The sequence below is a fragment of the Bufo bufo genome, chromosome 2 (assembly GCF_905171765.1).
Source record: "Bufo bufo chromosome 2, aBufBuf1.1, whole genome shotgun sequence".
NCBI lineage: Eukaryota > Metazoa > Chordata > Amphibia > Anura > Bufonidae > Bufo > Bufo bufo.
This window is the reverse complement of record NC_053390.1, coordinates 747180926-747199443: the sequence shown is the minus strand read 5'-3', so window position 1 is coordinate 747199443 and position 18518 is coordinate 747180926.

The following is an 18518-nucleotide window of genomic DNA, read 5'->3' as shown; positions in this document are numbered from 1 at the left end:
TAGTAGGTTAAGATTAAGTATTCACTAAATATTTAAAAATAACTAATAAAAGTTAAATATTACCTAAGTAAGTTGACACTAATAAAAATTAAAATATAATGCACATGTCAAGAGTAGGCAACCAATAGTCATCTGACTAAATGTAAATATGGCAAAAGTGCCTCTACATGTGCAGGGTATCTAAGATTGTAAAATAAATAATGTACCACTGCTATACAGAGTAGACAGTTAAAAAAATTATAATTTGTCTGTTACATTTTTGGGTGTAATATACCCCTCCTCTAACCAAGTTGACAGCTTAATACATTTCAATATTTTTTATTTCACATTTTAGGGTGACAATAAACTTTTTTTTTTGTCACAGACCTCTGCTCTAACCAAGTAGACAGGTTAATAAATTTCTGTAATTTTTCTGCTATATTCTTGGGTTGACATTAACAATTTTAGACATGCATAAACCCCTGCTCTGAATAGGTGACAGGGAATACAATTTCTGAAATGCTTCTTTAACCGCCTCAGGACCGCCTGGCGGCGCCCTGCTATTCTGGGTGGACGCATATACGCGTCCTCTTTCGAGAGGCGAGATTTCCTGTGAACGCGCGCACACAGGAGCGTGCGTTCACAAGATCGGAAGGTGAGCGAGTGGATCTCCAGCCTTCCAGCGGCGATCGTTCGCTGGCAGGCTGGAGATGCGATTTTTTTAACCCCTAACAGGTATATTAGACGCTGTTTTGATAACAGCGTCTACAGTAATATACCTGCTACCTGGTCCTCTGGTGGTCCCCTTTGCTTGGATCGACCACCAGAGGACACAGGCAGCTCAGTAATAAGTAGCACCAAACACCACTACACTACACCCCCCCCCTGTCACTTATTAACCCTTTATTAACCCCTGATCACCCCATATAGACTCCCTGATCACCCCCCTGTCATTGATCACCCTCCTGTCATTGATCACCCCCTTGTTAGGCTTCATTCAGACGTCCGTATGTTTTTTACGGATCCACTGATACATGGATCGGATCCGCAAAACACATACGGACGTCTGAATGGAGCCTTACAGGGGGGTGATCAATGACAGGGGGGTGATCACCCCATATAGACTCCCTGATCACCCCCTGTCATTGATCACCCCCCTGTAAGGCTCCATTCAGACGTCCATCTGTTTTTTACGGATCCACGGATACATGGATCGGATCCGCAAAACACATACGGACATCTGAATGGAGCCTTACAGGGGGGTGATCAATGACAGGGGGGTGATCACCCCATATAGACTCCCTGATCAACCCCCTGTCATTGATCACCCCCCTGTAAGGCTTCATTCAGACGTCTGTTTTTTACGGATCCACGGATACATGGATCGGATCCGCAAAACACATACGGACATCTGAATGGAGTCTTACAGGGGGGTGATCAATGACAGGGGGGTGATCACCCCATATAGACTCCCTGATCACCCCCCTGTCATTGATCACCCCCCTGTAAGGCTCCATTCAGACGTCCGTCTGTTTTTACGGATCCACGGATACATGGATCGGATCTGCAAAACACATACGGACATCTGAATGGAGCCTTACAGGGGGGTGATCACCCCATATAGACTCCCTGATCACCCCCCTGTCATTGATCACCTCCCTGTCATTGATCACCCCCCTGTAAGGCTCCATTCAGACGTCCGTCTGTTTTTTACGGATCCACGGATACATGGATCAGATCCGCAAAACACATACGGACATCTGAATGGAGCCTTACAGGGGGTGATCAATGACAGGGGGGTGATCACCCCATATAGACTCCCTGATCACCCCCCTGTCATTGATCACCCCCCTGTAAGGCTTCATTCAGACGTCTGTTTTTTACGGATCCACGGATACATGGATCGGATCCGCAAAACACATACGGACATCTGAATGGAGCCTTACAGGGGGGTGATCAATGACAGGGGGGTTATCACCCCATATAGACTCCCTGATCACCCCCTGTCATTGATCACCCCCCTGTAAGGCTCCATTCAGACGTCCGTCTGTTTTTTACGGATCCACGGATACATGGATCGGATTCGCAAAACACATATGGACATCTGAATGGAGCCTTACAGGGGGGTGATCAATGACAGGGGGGTGATAACCCCATATACACTCCCTGATCACCCCCCTGTCATTGATCACCCCCCTGTAAGGCTCCATTCAGACATTTTTTTGGCCCAAGTTAGCGGAAATTTTTTATTTTATTTTTTTCTTACAAAGTCTCATATTCCACTAACTTGTGTCAAAAAATAAAATCTCACATGAACTCACCATACCCCTCACGGAATCCAAATGCGTAAAATTTTTTAGACATTTATTTTCCAGACAAAAAAGTGCCACACATGTGGTATTGCCATACTCAGGAGAAGTTGGGCAATGTGTTTTGGGGTGTCATTTTACATATACCCATACTGGGTGAGATAAATATCTCGGCAAAAGACACCTTTTCCAATTTTTTTATACAAAGTTGGCATTTGACCAAGATATTTCTCTCACCCAGCATGGGTATATTTAAAATGACACCCCAAAACACATTCCCCAACTTCTCCTGAGTACGGCGATACAAGATGTGTGACAGTTTTTTGCAGCCTAGATGCGCAAAGGGGCCCACATTCCTTTTAGGAGGGCATTTTTAGACATTTGGATCCCAGACTTCTTCTCACACTTTAGGGCCCCTAAAATGCCAGGGCAGTATAAATACCCCACATGTGACCCCACTTCGGAAAGTAGACACCCCAAGGTATTCGCTGAGGGGCATATTGAGTCCATGAAAGATTGAAATTTTTGTCCCAAGTTAGCGGAATGGGAGACTTTGTGAGAAAAAAAAAATCAATTTCCGCTAACTTGTGGCAAAAAAAAAAAATTCTATGAACTCGCCATGCCCCTCATTGAATACCTTGGGGTGTCTTCTTTCCAAAATGGGGTCACATGTGGGGTATTTATACTGCCCTGGCATTTTAGGGGCCCTAAAGCGTGAGAAGAAGTCTGGGATCCAAATGTCTAAAAATGCCCTCCTAAAAGGAATCTGGGCCCCTTTGCGCATCTAGGCTGCAAAAAAGTGTCACACATCTGGTATCGCCGTACTCAGGAGAAGTTGGGGAATGTGTTTTGGGGTGTCATTTTACATATACCCATGCTGGGTGAGAGAAATATCTCGGTCAAATGCCAACTTTGCATAAAAAAATGGGAAAAGTTGTCTTTTCTGAGATATTTATCTCAACCAGCATTGGTATATGTAAAATGACACCCCAAAACACATTGCCCAACTCTTCCTGAGTACGGCAATACCACATGTGTGACACTTTTTTGCAGCCTAGGTGGGCAAAGGGGCCCACATTCCAAAAAGCACCTTTAGGATTTCACAGGTCATTTTTTACACATTTTTATTTCAAACTACTTACCACACATTAGGGGGCCCCTAGAATGCCAGGGCAGTATAACTACCCCACAAGTGACCCCATTTTGGAAATAAAACACCCCAAGGTATTCGCTGATGGGCATAGTGAGTTCATAGAACTTTTTATTTTTTGTCACAGGTTAGCGGAAAATTATGTTTTTTTTTTTTTTCTTACAAAGTCTCATATTCCACTAACTTGTGACAAAAAATAAAAACTTCCATGAACTTACTATGCCCATCACGAAATAACTTGGGGTGTCTTTTTTCCAAAATGGGGTCACTTGTGGGGTAGTTATACTGCCCTGGCATTTTAGGGGCCCAAATGCGTGCAAAGTAGTTTGAAATCAAAATCTGCAAAAAATGGCCGGTGAAATCTGAAAGGTGCTCTTTGGAATGTGGGCCCCTTTGCCCACCTAGGCTGCGAAAAAGTGTCACACATGTGGTATTTCCGTACTCAGGAGAAGTTGGGAATGTGTTTTGGGGTGTCATTTTACATATACCCATGCTGGGTGAGAGAAATATCTTGGCAAAAGACAACTTTTCCCATTTTTTTATACAAAGTTGGCAATTGACCAAGATATTTATCTCACCCAGCATGGGTATATGTAAAATGACACCCCAAAACACATTGCCCAATTTCTCCTGAGTACGGCAATACCACATGTGTGACACTTTTTTGCAGCCTAGGTGGGCAAAGGGGCCCACATTCCAAATAGCACCTTTCGGATTTCACCGGCCATTTTTTACAGATTTTGGATTCAATCTACTTCGCACGCATTTGGGCCCCTAAAATGCCAGTGCAGTATAACTACCCCACAAGTGACCCCATTTTGGAAAGAAGACACCCCAAGGTATTTCGTGATGGGCATAGTGAGTTCATGGAAGTTTTTATTTTTTGTCACAAGTTAGTGGAATATGAGACTTTGTAAGAAAAAAAAATAAAATAAAAGAATCATCATATTCCGCTAACTTGTGACAAAAAATAAAAAGTTCTATGAACTCACTATGCCCATCAGCGAATACCTTAGGGTGTCTACTTTCCGAAATGGGGTCATTTGTGGGGTTTTTGTAATGTCTGGGCATTGTAGAACCTCAGGAAACTTGACAGGTGCTCAGAAAGTCAGAGCTGCTTCAAAAAGCGGAAATTCACATTTTTGTACCATAGTTTGTAAACGCTATAACTTTTACCCAAACCATTTTTTTTTTACCCAAACATTTTTTTTTTTATCAAAATCAATTTTGAGAAAAATCTATATATGGATGTCGTTTTTTTTGCAAAATTTTACTGAAAGTGAAAAATTTAATTTTTTGCTAAAAAATCGTTAAATTTCGATTAATAACAAAAAAAGTAAAAATGTCAGCAGCAATGAAATACCACCAAATAAGTGAGAAGAAAAGGAGGTAAAATTCCTTTGGGTGGTAAGTTGCATGACCGAGCAATAAACGGTGAAAGTAGTGTAGGTCAGAAGTGTAAAAAGTGGTCTGGTCATTAAGGGTGTTTAAGCTAGGGGGGCTGAAGTGGTTAATTGATGTGCCCCACCTCCTTTGATTCAAACAAAGTCGTTCCACATTTTCACTTTAATAATTTGTCCCACATTTCCGCTATACTCTTTTGGCCAACATTTGCGCCTCAATAGCTTTTCCCTATTTTATGTTATTTTAAGTCATTTTGCCTATCCACATTTGTTAGCAGAGCACTTGCCATGCTCTTAACCACATTTTGACGACATTTGCAGCCCTCTAGCCCTTTCCATGACATTTTTACAGCCATTTTAGTGCTCAAAAGTTCGGGTCCCATTGACTTCAATAGGGTTCGGGTTCAGGGTCAAGTTCGGGTCAAGTTCGGGTCCCGAACTCAAACTTTTTTCTGAAGTTCGGCCGAACCCGTCGAACCCGAATATCCAGGTGTCCGCTCAACTGTAGAACAGTGGCAAGATCTGGCTCAGTTTTCTTTGTCAGTACTGCCCTGTCCAGCCCCCATTGCAATCTCAGAGAATAATTTTATTGTGTCAGGGGGCGTCTTCATACCCAAATGGACAAAGTTGTCCATCTCAGTTTATAAAACATAACTTTTGTCAAAATGAGTCAAGCTTGGATCCCCTAGGATTTTAAACACTATTTCTTGTGTGTATAAATGTGTGTATAAATACTTGTCCCAACAAGTCACTTTTGTTTCCTGATAATCTTTGTGTGTTTAAATACCATCTGCTTACAATAACAGTACATTTTGGAAGGTTTTTAATATGAAAAAGCATAAAACACACTGTTAATTAATTAATTAACACTGTTACCTGTGCTATGACATTATTCTCATGTGTTGAAGAGCATATAGAGAAGGAAAGACAAAAAATGTGTAAAAAATGTTAAAAAAGAGAATGCCAAAAATCAGAGTATCAATTTGGCCACAAATAATTTTTTTATTAATTTAATGAATCGGGCATGAAAATTTTTTGCAAGAAGTTTGCTCATCTCTAACTTACATTTAAGAGATCTCCTCCCAGCATTTATATTATGAATCACATTTTGAAGACATTAACCCATGGAGTAAAAAGGTATATAAAGCATACTCAGTTATCTTGTTGAGCCCATCTAAATCACCACTCAATTTTAGAACCAAATTTAAAGAGAAATTATAGTCCAACTTTCTCTGGATAGGTGCTTTCTGTATTTACTTTGTGATAAAATAAATAATTGAATTAACAATTTGAAGGCTTCCAGAGATCTCTTCTATAAATGGTATTTAACCCTCTATAGCAGAGTCAGCAACCCCTAAAACGCATGCCAGAGATTGCATGCAGGCCATAGAGCGCATATCTTTGTAAGTTATGTGCAATGATGAGGAACAGCGATTGTGCCGTCCCTCATCATTGAACCCCTCACATGCTGTGTTCATCGCTGATCGCGGCATCTAAGATGAACAATGAGCGCTTTCAGGGGTTAATCCAGTAGAAAATAATAATAATAACAATACTCACCTTATCCATTTGAGCACGTCCACAGCCATCTTTGTTGAAGATCCAGCTCAAAATCTTGTCTAGTGCGTGATGACGTCATCACGCTGGCTGGCTTGTTGACGTCATATGTTACTGCGCACAAGATCAAGATGGCTGTGGCGCGCTAAAATGGATAAGGTGATTATTATTTTTTTTTTTACTGGATTAACCCTGGATTAAGCCTTCATTGTTCATTTTAGTTGCTGCGGAAGATGGAGGTTGCAGCCTTTTCGTACTCAAATGGTCAAAGAGGGGAGCATGTATTTCTTTTTTGTTTTACCGCCATTTAAAGGAAAATGTATTCGTTATCACAAAGCACTAGGAAAATCTGCTTTGCAATTTATCGAATTTTTCCCTGAAATTCGGATTGGAGTACACTCCAGATATTTCGATTCGCTCAACCCTAATATATATTAATATTGTATTAATGTACTGCCAGAATATATTGATTATAATTCTACAAGCAGTTATGTACAGTGAGGTTGTTGGTCATGTTGTTCTCTTTTATGTTTACCACCCCCTCCTTCTGTAACTATGGGTAAACATAAAAGAGGACAATATTACAATGAGAGTTTCCTCTTATCCTTTTCCATATAATAGTACAGGGATGAGTTACCAAGTGGTTTATCTTCCTTTATTTCATTTTTCACCTTTGTAGAGAGAATTTGAAATTCATTATTTTGTGTAGCAAAACTGTCAAAGTTCTGTTAACTTGTCCTAAAAAACATACACACACTGCCAGATTTGATGCGAGCCACCGGGTTTAGCAAGAGTATAGAGGATTTATCCTGAAACACCCCTATAACTTAATAGGGCTCTGCCTATATTGAAATAGCCACCCCAGTATAGGTAATCCCTTACCCAAAATAGACAGCTAAGTGGTCCCTGATGATGGTATGGAATCCTAGGATGCAATCACAGGGTAGCTGCTAGCCAAAGTCAGAACCAAGAGAGTCAAACATCACAACAACAAACGGCATGAGAAAAGTCAGTAAACAGTTGAAGGTCATACACAGTAGAAACTACAAGCAAGATTGGAAAAGAGTAGTCAAGTAAATCAGTCAGGTCAATAAACATAAGTATACTCACAATATTCACAGAGAGACAAAATATGCAATTTGTCACGAGAAGGGGATAGAGAAGGTGCAAACTGACTCCACCCTCTCCTTTGTCCCTGCCTACTTGCACTTACCCGTCCTAGGCAACGGAGTGCAACTAGGTGGCAATCCCTAACCTGCATAAGTGCGGAGTGACAAACAAACAGACAAACAAAGAAAGGTCGAACAAGCAAGGTCAAAAAAAGGGAGCAGGCTAGGACAAGTCAAAAGGTCAAGCAGAAGTCAAATACCCGGAGAAGCAAAAGTGCAAAAGGTTCTAGCAAGAGACGTAGTCAGGAAAAGCTGAAATACAAATACCAAGTCTGACGCCAACCGAATAGTCACAAGGTATAGGACCATAATCACAGGCTACCTGTGGCCAGCAGGCTGCCTGTTAAATAGGGGAGCAAAGGAGTCATGTGATGTGGCCAGCGTCACATGACTCATCCACCTGCACACTGCTGAGCGCCGAGTGTCCAGTTCGTCGTTCAGACTTTTTGTCGAACTTACGGGAGCGGAGGACGCCGGCCACGCTAAGGAGGCGTGCGCATCTGGGTCCTCTCCGCCCCCCGTTGCCTTGGAGATGAGGATGCAACGCACTTCCTCGCTCTGAAGTTATTGCAGGGCGATGGCGGCCCCGAAGGGAAGGAGCGCAAAGCAGGCGCCCTGTGACAGTACACCCCCTTTTACGAGGGTCCTCAGCACCCAAAGTAACTGGAGAAGGTTTTTCTGGATGAGCAAGATAAAAAAATGTAATCAGCCTAGAAGCATGAATCTTATTCACTGGCACCCAGGACCTTTCCTCGGGTCCATAACCTTTCCAATGAACAAGGTACTGAAACGAATTACGAACTTTCCTAACATAAATTATTTTAGAAATGATAAATTAATTTTGACGATTCACCAGTATCGGGGGAGGGACTGCCTAAGACGGAACTACGGGTGAAATATATTTTTTAAGCAGAGATCTATGAAATACGTTGTGGATATGAAACGAGTCTGTCAGCTTTAACCTAAAAGATACAGGATTAATGATGTCGAGAATTTCATATGGTCCTACAAATCGTGGTGCAAATTTCCTGGAAGACACTTTTAACCACCTCCGGACCGCCTAACGCAGGATCGCGTTCCGGAGGTGGCAGCGCTGCGCACAGTCACGCATATATGCGTCATCTCGCGAGACGCGAGACTTTCTGTGAACGCGCGCACACAGGCGCGCGCGCTCACAGGAACGGAGGGTAAGAGAGTTGATCTCCAGCCTGCCAGCGGCGATCGTTCGCTGGCAGGCTGGAGATGTGTTTTTTTTAACCCCTAACAGGTATATTAGACGCTGTTTTGATAACAGCGTCTAATATACCTGCTACCTGGTCCTCTGGTGGTCCACTTTGTTTGGATCGACCACCAGAGGACACAGGTAGCTCAGTAAAGTAGCACCAAGCACCACTACACTACACTACACCCCCCCCGTCACTTATTAACCCCTTATTAGCCCCTGATCACCCATGATCACCCCATATAGACTCCCTGATCACCCCCCTGTCATTGATTACCCCCCTGTCATTGATCACCCCCTTGTAAGGCTCCATTCAGACGTCCGTATGATTTTTACGGATCCACTGATAGATGGATCGGATCCGCAAATCGCATCCGGACGTCTGAATGAAGCCTTACAGGGGCGTGATCAATGACTGTGGTGATCACCCCATATAGACTCCCTGATCACCCCCCTGTCATTGATTACCCCCCTGTCATTGATTACCCCCCTGTAAAGCTCCATTCAGACGTCTGCATGATTTTTACGGATCCACTGATAGATGGATCGGATCCGCAAAACGCATCCGGACGTCTGAATGAAGCCTTACAGGGGCGTGATCAATGACTGTGGTGATCACCCCATATAGACTCCCTGATCACCCCCCTGTCATTGATTACACCCCTGTCATTGATCAACCCCCTGTAAAGCTCCATTCAGATGTCCGCATGATTTTTACGGATCCACTGATAGATGGATCGGATCCGCAAAACGCATCCGGACGTCTGAATGAAGCCTTACAGGGGCATGATCAATGACTGTGGTTATCACCCCATATAGACTCCCTGATCACCCCCCTGTCATTGATTACCCCCCTGTAAAGCTCCATTCAGATGTCCGCATGATTTTTACGGATGCACTGATAGATGGATCGGATCCGCAAAACGCATCCGGACGTCTGAATGAAGCCTTACAGGGGCGTGATCAATGACTGTGGTTATCACCCCATATAGACTCCCTGATCACCCCCCTGTCATTGATTACACCCCTGTCATTGATCAACCCCCTGTAAAGCTCCATTCAGATGTCCGCATGATTTTTACGGATCCACTGATAGATGGATCGGATCCGCAAAACGCATCCGGACGTCTGAATGAAGCCTTACAGGGGCGTGATCAATGACTGTGGTTATCACCCCATATAGACTCCCTGATCACCCCCTTGTCATTGATTACACCCCTGTCATTGATCAACCCCCTGTAAAGCTCCATTCAGATGTTTGCATGATTTTTACGGATCCACTGATACATGGATCGGATCCGCAAAACGCATACGGACGTCTGAATGAAGCCTTACAGGGGCGTGATCAATGACTGTGGTTATCACCCCATATAGACTCCCTGATCACCCCCCTGTCATTGATTACACCCCTGTCATTGATCAACCCCCTGTAAAGCTCCATTCAGATGTTTGCATGATTTTTACGGATCCACTGATAGATGGATCGGATCCGCAAAACGCATACGGACGTCTGAATGAAGCCTTACAGGGGCGTGATCAATGACTGTGGTTATCACCCCATATAGACTCGCTGATCACCCCCCTGTCATTGATTACACCCCTGTCATTGATCAACCCCCTCTAAAGCTCCATTCAGATGTCCGCATGATTTTTACGGATCCACTGATAGATGGATCGGATCCGCAAAACACATACAGGCGTCTCCCTGGAGCCTTCCAGGGGGGGTGATCAATGACTGTGGTGATCACCCCATAAAGACTCCCTGATCAACCCCTGTCATTGATCACTCCCCCTGTCATTGATCACTCCCCCTGTCATTGATCACCCCCCTGTCATTGATCACCCTCTGTAAGGCTCCATTCAGACATTTTTTTGGCCCAAGTTAGCGGAATTATTTTATTTTTTTCTTACAAAGTCTCATATTCCACTAACTTGTGTCAAAAAATAAAATCTCACATGAACTCACCATACCCCTCACGGAATCTAAATGCGTAAAATTTTTTAGACATTTATATTCCAGACTTCTTCTCACGCTTTAGGGCCCCTAGAATGCCAGGGCAGTATAAATACCCCACATGTGACCCCATTTCGGAAAGAAGACACCCCCAGGTATTCCGTGAGGGGCATATTGAGTCCATGAAAGATTGAAATTTTTGTCCCAAGTTAGCGGAACGGGAGAATTTGTGAGAAAAAAATTAAAAATATCAATTTCCGCTAACTTGTGCCAAAAAAAAAAAATTTCTATGAACTCGCCATGCCCCTCATTGAATACCTTGGGGTGTCTTCTTTCCAAAATGGGGTCACATGTGGGGTATTTATACTGCCCTGGCATTCTAGGGGCCCCAAAGCGTGAGAAGAAGTCTGGTATCCAAATGTCTAAAAATGCCCTCCTAAAAGGAATTTGGGCACCTTTGCGCATCTAGGCTGCAAAAAAGTGTCACACATCTGGTATTGCCGTACTCAGGAGAAGTTGGGGAATGTGTTTTGGGGTGTCATTTTACATATACCCATGCTGGGTGAGAGAAATATCTTGGTCAAATGCCAACTTTGTATAAAAAAATTGGAAAAGTTGTCTTTTGCCAAGATATTTCTCTCACCCAGCAAGGGTATATGTAAAATGACACCCCAAAACACATTCCCCAACTTCTCCTGAATACGGCGATACCACATGTGTGACACTTTTTTGCAGCCTAGGTGGGCAAAGGGGCCCATATTCCAAAGAGCATCTTTAGGATTTCACAGGTCATTTACCTACTTACCACACATTAGGGCCGCTGGAAAATGCCAGGGCAGTATAACTACCCCACAAGTGACCCCATTTTGGAAAGAAGACACCCCAAGGTATTCCGTGAGGGGCATGGCGTGTTCCTAGAATTTTTTATTTTTTGTCACAAGTTAGTGGAAAATGCTGATTTTTTTTTTTTTTTTCATACAAAGTCTCATATTCCACTAACTTGTGACAAAAAATAAAAACTTCCATGAACTCACTATGCCCATAAGCGAATACCTTGGGGTCTCTTCTTTCCAAAATGGGGTCACTTGTGGGGTAGTTATACTGCCCTGGCATTCTAGGGGCCCAAATGTGTGGTAAGGAGTTTGAAATCAAATTCTGTAAAAAATGAACTGTGAAATCCGAAAGGTGCTCTTTGGAATGTGGGCCCCTTTGCCCACCTAGGCTGCAAAAAAGTGTCACACATCTGGTGTCTCCGTACTCAGAAGAAGTTTGGGAATGTGTTTTGGGGTGTCATTTTACATATACCCATGCTGGGTGAGAGAAATATCTTGGCAAAAGACAACTTTTCCCATTTTTTTTATACAAAGTTGGCATTTGACCAAGATATTTATCTCACCCAGTATGGGTATATGTAAAAATACACCCCAAAACACATTCCTCAACTTCTCCTGAATACAGAGATACCAGATGTGTGACACTTTTTTGCAGCCTAGGTGGGCAAAGGGGCCCATATTCCAAAGAGCACCTTTCGGATTTCACACGTCATTTTTTACAGAATTTGATTTCAAACTCCTTACCACACATTTGGGCCCCTAGAATGCCAGGGCAGTATAACTACCCCACAAGTGACCCCATTTTGGAAAGAAGAGACCCCAAGGTATTCGCTGATGGGCATAGTGAGTTCATGGAAGTTTTTATTTTTTGTCACAAGTTAGTGGAATATGAGACTTTGTATGAAAAAATAAAATAAAAAAATCATCATTTTCCACTAACTTGTGACAAAAAATTTAAAATTCTAGGAACTTGCCATGCCCCTCACGGAATACCTTGGGGTGTCTTCTTTCCAAAATGGGGTCACTTGTGGGGTAGTTTTACTGCCCTGGCATTCTAGGGGCCCAAATGTGTGGTAAGGAGTTTGAAATCAAATTCTGTAAAAAATGACCTGTGAAATCCGAAAGGTGCTCTTTGGAATGTGGGCCCCTTTGCCAACCTAGGCTGCAAAAAAGTGTCACACATCTGGTATCTCCGTACTCAGGAGAAGTTGGGGAATGTGTTTTGGGGTGTCATTTTACATATACCCATGCTGGGTGAGAGAAATATCTTGGCAAAACTTTTCCCATTTTTTTTATACAAAGTTGGCATTTGACCAAGATATTTATCTCACCCAGCATGGGTATATGTAAAATGACACCCCAAAACACATTCCTCAACTTCTCCTGAATACAGAGATACCAGATGTGTGACACTTTTTTGCAGCCTAGGTGGGCAAAGGGGCCCATATTCCAAAGAGCACCTTTCGGATTTCACAGGTCATTTTTTACAGAATCTGATTTCAAACTCCTTACCACACTTTTGGGCCCCTAGAATGCCAGGGCAGTATAACTACCCCACAAGTGACCCCATTTTGGAAAGAAGAGACCCCAAGGTATTTCGTGATGGGCATAGTGAGTTCATAGAAGTTTTTATTTTTTGTCACAAGTTAGTGGAATATGAGACTTTGTAAGAAAAAAAAATAAAAAAAAAATCATCATTTTCCGCTAACTTGTGACAAAAAATAAAAAGTTCTATGAACTCACTATGCCCATCAGCGAATACCTTAGGGTGTGTACTTTCCGAAATGGGGTCATTTGTGGGGTGTTTGTACTGTCTGGCCATTGTAGAACCTCAGGAAACATGACAGGTGCTCAGAAAGTCAGAGCTGCTTCAAAAAGCGGAAATTCACATTTTTGTACCATAGTTTGTAAACGCTATAACTTTTACCCAAAGCATTTTTTTTTTTTACCCAAACATTTTTTTTTTATCAAAGACATGTAGAACAATAAATTTAGAGCAAAATTTATATATGGATCTCGTTTTTTTTGCAAAATTTTACAACTGAAAGTGAAAAATGTCATTTTTTTGCAAAAAAATCGTTAAATTTCGATTAATAACAAAAAAAGTAAAAATGTCAGCAGCAATGAAATACCACCAAATGAAAGCTCTATTAGTGAGAAGAAAAGGAGGTAAAATTCATTTGGGTGGTAAGTTGCATGACCGAGCAATAAACGGTGAAAGTAGTGTAGGTCAGAAGTGTAAAAAGTGGCCTGGTCTTTCAGGGTGTTTAAGCACTGGGGGCTGAGGTGGTTAAAGGGCTTCTGTCAGCCCACTAAACCGTTTTTTTTTTTTTTGCTTAATAATAACCCCTACACTGCAATTTATCCATACATAAGTAAAATAATAATTTTGGTTCAGTATAATTTTCTAAAACCCTATTTTTATAATATGTAAATTACCTTGCTACCAGCAAGTAGGGCGGCTACTTGCTGGTAGCAGCCGCATCCTCCGATGGTAATGACGCCCCCTCTGCTTGTTGATTGACAGGGCCAGCGGACGGGATCTTTCTCCGCTGGCCCTGCCTGTTTTCATTCAATATCTGGTGCCTGCGTCGCGGCCGTACCTATCTTCAATCGGCGCAGGCGCACTGAGAGGCGGCCACTCACTCGGCCGCTTCATCCTCAATGCGCCTGCACCGATGACGTCACATCTACACCCGGCGCAGGCGCATTGAGGATGGAGCGGCCGAGTGAGTGGCCGCCTCTCAGTGCGCCTGCGCCGATTGAAGATAGGTACGGCCACGGCGCAGGTGCCAGATATTGAATGAAAACAGGCAGGGCCAGCGGAGAAAGATCCCGTCCGCTGGCCCTGTCAATCAACAAGCAGAGGGGGCGTCATTACCATCGGAGGATGCGGCTGCTACCAGCAAGTAGCCGCCCTACTTGCTGGTAGCAAGGTAATTTACATATTATAAAAATAGGGTTTTAGAAAATTATACTGAACCAAAATTATTATTTTACTTATGTATGGATAAATCGCAGTGTAGGGGTTATTATTAAGCAAAAAAAAAAAAAAAACGGTTTAGTGGGCTGACAGAAGCCCTTTAAGGACAAATTTTATTGTGGACAACCACACTTTCTCCACAACCTTAAAATCAACCCCTTTGGAACGCTTCCTATTAGCTTTAATTTTCTAAACCTCCTAAGCTTTTTCCAGGTTCGATTGAAACCGAGCCCAAACTGTGCACAGGGTTAGGTGAGGAAATAGAAGAACAAGAATTAAATCCGGGATGGAAACCAAAATTACAGAAGAACGGCGAGACTCCAGTAGAAGAGTTCACACGGTTTACTGATGGCGAACTCTGCCAAAGGAAGATATTTCACACATAAATGCTGATCAGAGATGTAAGATCTTAAAAATTGTTCCACAGCCTTATTCAATCGTTCAGTCTGTCCATTAGTCTCGGGATGAAAAGCTGATGAAAAGGACAACAATATCTTACACCTCTGACAAATGGCTCTCCAAAACTTGGAAACAAACTGAACACCCCTGTCAGATACAATGTTCTCCGGAACTCCATGCAATAGTACCACTTGCTCAACAAAAATAGAAGCCAGAGTCTTGGCATTTGGGAGCTTGGCCAGAGGAACAAAATGTACCATCTTACTAAACCTATCGACCACTACCCAAACCACAGATTTCCCCTCAGAGGGTGACAAGTCAGTAATGAAATCCATAGAAATATGTGACCAGGGTTTACTAGGAATGGGTAATGGTCATAATTGACACATTGCACATACCTCGCAAGCGGAGACAAAAGAACTGACATCTCTAGATAACGTGGGCCACCAATAAGACCTGGACACCAGTTCCCTGGTGGCTTCAATACCAGGATGACCACATAAAACAAAATCATGGAATTCACCCAGCAGCCAGAGATGGAAATTACAAGGAACAAGTACAAGCGTACGCTGGTAGACGCGCTGCTGGTGGCATTCCCATCTGACAGCGGGGGAACAGTGGAAGCACAAGGCGAAGGCAGAGGACGAGGAAGACGTCGCCAACGCAGCTGGGGCACCGCCAGCACCTCAGAAGGCAGGGTTAGCATGGCCGAAATGTAGAAAAGCTTTGTCAGCACGCCACAACAACCAGCACCACCAGCTGATATAGAACGTCTTAGCAGGAGGCAGCATTTCACCAACATGGTGGAGCAGTATGTGTGCACACGCCTACACGAACTAAATGACGGGTCTGCCCCCTTCAACTTCTGGGTCTCCAAATTGGGCACATGGCCTGAGCTTGTTCTTTACGCCTTGAAGGTGCTGGCCTGCCCTGCAGCCAGTGTATTATCTGAACGTGTGTTTAGCACGGCAGGGGGCGTCATCACAGACAAGCGCAGCTGCCTTTCCACAGCCAATGTGGACAAGCTCACGTTCATTAAAATGAACCAGGCATGGATCCCTCAGGACTTGTCCGTACCTTGTCCAGAATAGACATGTATACCGGCACTAACCAGCGATTGTTATACTGCAGCGCAATTGCTCATGTTTGTATTTTGGATATTTCACACTCTTTTGGAGTGTACCTTAATTTTAAAAAATTAAATTAAAACCAAAAACCTGTGTTGGCTATCTCGTCCACTGCCGCTTCCACCTCCTCCGCTACGTCCACCGCCTCCTCAAACTCCTACTCCATATGGAACTCCACCTCATAAATCAAATTATTATTTTTTTTGTACATGTTTTATTTTATATCATTTCACTTATTTGTCATTTACATTTTCTGGTGAAATTCACCAATTTTTGGGTGTATAGTACCACTGCTATATCTAGTAGGCCGGTTAAAAAATAAAATAAAATTGTCATTAACAATTTTGTGTGAAATTCACCAATTTTTGGGTGTATAGTACCACTGCTATACCTATTAGACCAGTAAAATAAATGTAAAAAATTATCTGTTACATTTTCTGGTGAAATTAACCAATTTTTGGGTGTATAGTACCACTGCTATACCTAGTAGGCCGGTTAAAAAATAAATAAAAATTGTCATCAACTTTTTCGGGTGAAATTCGCAAATTTTTGGGTATATAGTAGCACTGCTATATCTAGTAGGTCGGTTAAAAAAATAAAAATAAATGTCATTAACATTTTTTTTTTGTGAAATTCACCAATTTTTGGGTGTATAGTACCACTGCTATACCTAGTAGGCCGGTTAAAAAAATAAATATTTCATTATTATTTCCTGTTGAAATTAACCAATTTTTGGGTGGATAGTTCCCCTGCTATACCTAGTAGGCCGGTTAAAAAATAAATAAAAATTGTCATTAACATTTTTGGGTGAAAGTAGCCAATTTTTGAGTGTATAGTACCACTGCTATACCTAGTAGGCCAGTTAAAAAAAAAAAAATTGTTATTAACATTTTCTGGTGAAATTAACCAATTTTTTGATGTATAGTACCACTGCTATACCTAGTAGGCCGGTTAAAAAAAAAAAAAAAATTGTCATTTCCATTTTCGGGTGAAATTCAGCAATTTTTTGGTGTGATGTACCACTGCTATACCTATTAGACCGGTAAAAAAAAAAAAAAAAACATTTGTCAGTTACATTTTATGGTCAAATAGTTGACAGCTAAATAAATTTCAATAAAAAATTTCTGTAATTTTTCTCTTACATTCTTGGGTTGACATTATAAAATTTTAGACGTGAATAAACCCCTGCTCTGCATAGGTGACAGGGAATAAAATTTCTGAAATGCTTCTTTAATTGATGCGTGCCACCTCCTTTGATTCAATGCTTAAACTTAAACAAGTTGTACCACATTTCAATACTTTGTCCCACATTTCCGCTATACTCTTTTGGCCAACATTTGCTCCTCAATAGCTTTTCCCACAATTCTGCTTGACTCTTTTGGCCCACATTTGGGCTTCTGTAATTTGTCCCACATTTGCACCTCAATAGCTTTTCACACATTTCTGCTCGATCCCCAAATTTTTTTATAAATTTATCTCCCTTAAATTTGGTCTCTTTTTCTCACGCTCCCTCTCCGGCCTGGAACCCTGATTCCCCGCCACCCGTGATCACCATGGTAGGCGCATTAAAGAACATAGAAAGTTGATAGAGCAGATATCAAATTGGATCGTGAATATCACGGGGACGTGCAACATGGTGGGGCAGTAAGTATGCACACGCCTACACGAACTAACTGACAGGGGTCAGCCCCTGCAACTTCTGGGTCTCCAAATTGGGCACATGGCCTGAGCTTGCCCTTTACGCGTTGGAGGTGCTGTCTTGCCCTGCAGCCGGTGTATTGTCTGAACGTGTGTTTAGCACGACTGGAGGGGGTTATCACAGGATATATTCCCCAATGTTTTGGGGTGTACTCTAATTTAAAAAGATAAAAATACATTTTAAACCAAAAAGCAGTGTAGGCTACCTCCTCCTCCACCGCCACTTCCACCTACACCGCCACATCCACCGCCTCCTCAACCTCCTACTCCATATGGACCTGGTCCTCCTAGATCAAGATTATTATTTTTTATTTTTACGTATTTTATGTTATTTTAAGTCATTGTCCTATCCACATTTGTTTGCAGAGCACTTGCCATGCTCTTAACCACATTTTGACGACATTTGCAGCCCTCTAGCCCTTTCCATGACATTTTTACAGCCATTTTAGTGCTCAAAAGTTCAGGTCCCCATTGACTTCATTGGGGTTCTGGTTCGGGGTCAAGTTCGGGTCCCGAACTCGAACTTTTTTCCGAAGTTCGGCCGAACCCGTCAAACCCGAACATTCAGGTGTCCGCTCAACTCTAGTTTTGACGGATCCGGCAGGCAGTTCCGGCCGGATCACTCTGCCGCAAGTGTGAAAGTACCCTAAAACACTGAACGCAATCTTATTGTAACAGTGTTTTGACACTTGCATTATTACTTGAACCTTTGCCATCTGAATATCTGTTTGAACA